The sequence below is a fragment of the Fragaria vesca genome, linkage group LG2 (assembly GCF_000184155.1).
Source record: "Fragaria vesca subsp. vesca linkage group LG2, FraVesHawaii_1.0, whole genome shotgun sequence".
In the NCBI taxonomy this organism is placed as follows: Eukaryota; Viridiplantae; Streptophyta; class Magnoliopsida; order Rosales; family Rosaceae; genus Fragaria; species Fragaria vesca.
Window position 1 is genome coordinate 12,795,848 of NC_020492.1, and position 1,534 is coordinate 12,797,381.

Below are 1,534 nucleotides of genomic sequence, written 5' to 3' on the forward strand. Positions count from 1 at the left end.
AGTGAATTTAAATTTCGATGCTTTGTTTCCTCTGCTGATGTTTTTGTCCGGTTGAAGGCGGGTGGTGGCTGCGTTGTGCTTTTGGGTGGTAGTTGTTTTTGGTTTATATCCTAATGTGATCCTCTTATTCTTCTTCTTCTCCATTCTGTTTTCCTTTTTTTTTTTTTTCTGGGAAAGTTTTATCAATCCAATCATTTGGTTAGAAAGTTTTATCAATCCAATCTTTGTTTCCGTACTGGGTAGCGAATAATTCCCGTCTTCCTATCTAGCATGGAATTGAATTTGGTTTTATGCCTGCAGAAATAAAAAAGAGAGTGAAAGAGGTAGACAATGATGATGAAATTCAGAGGTCGGTATTGGGAGGAAAAAGAAGTGGGGAGGCAGAATGTAAGCAGCTGCAAATAAAAGGTTTATGACAATTGTGATTTTTTTGTTTTCTGTAAATCACTTTGTTTCTTGATTAATGTGTCCTTGATCAAATTGAAGATGGGATAGGTGAAGCAATGTACTTCCTTGAACTGTTGCTGCTCATTTTTTTTAACGAGCTATAACTTTCATTCTAGGTTGCTAAACTACAAGCTTTACTGTGTGGTATGGTTTTTGAATCTAATTTAAGTCCATGTTCTGTAGCAGATACCAAATTGTTAATGTGTCCAGTGCAGACTAATCAGAATGCTCAATATAGGTGATTTTGTTCTTCAACTGCTTCAGTTTTTTTTTTGGACAAATTCAACTGCATTAGTTAGATTATAAGAAACAATACTACATATTAAATAGATTTAAAATCAACTGGTCATTTTTAATGTCTTTAGTAATTTTTTTTCCCACTGCAGCATAGTTTGGAGATCAATCACAGCAAAGAGGAATGTAAATCATCTACTATGTATTTGAGAATAATGTTTTCTTAAACTTCATCTATTTTATGTCATTTGCTAATCGAAAAGGCAGTCGATTTTGCAATTGGAAGAATGCGAGCTTTTATCTTACTCCCAAATGTCGTCCTTCCCAGCTAATCTACTGTGCACTTCTTTTCTTTTTTTATTTTATTATTATTTTTTTTCAAGTAGAAAGAAGTAAAGGAACTTGCTATAGCAATTTTATTAATCTTTTTGTTCACTTCTAATTTATGTGTTTTTTTCTTCTTCTTTTGGTTGGTAATGAGAGACTAGAGTTGACTGATCGATCGAAGATCAAATTTGTTGCCGTGTAAGCCTGCCGATCTTCTTTCTTCTTCTTGGTTAATTATTCTATGTTAGTTCGATTTTGGTTCTTTGTTCTTCTTCTTCATTGTATCTTTCTGGAAGATCAATATTTCGAAATGCCCTACACAGAATCAGAGATCAACTCAAAACTGGAAGAAAATAAAAGAAAGAAGAAAGAGGAAGCTTCAGCCAACGACTAATACAGGTAATGGAGCAAGCAATACACATGATCTCCATATCTTTTCCTTTTCATAGAAGTTATTTGGTTTTCATCTAAAGTTGTTTTCTTTATTTCTTTTTGTGGAGTGTCTGATTTAGTTTGAATGTCATTT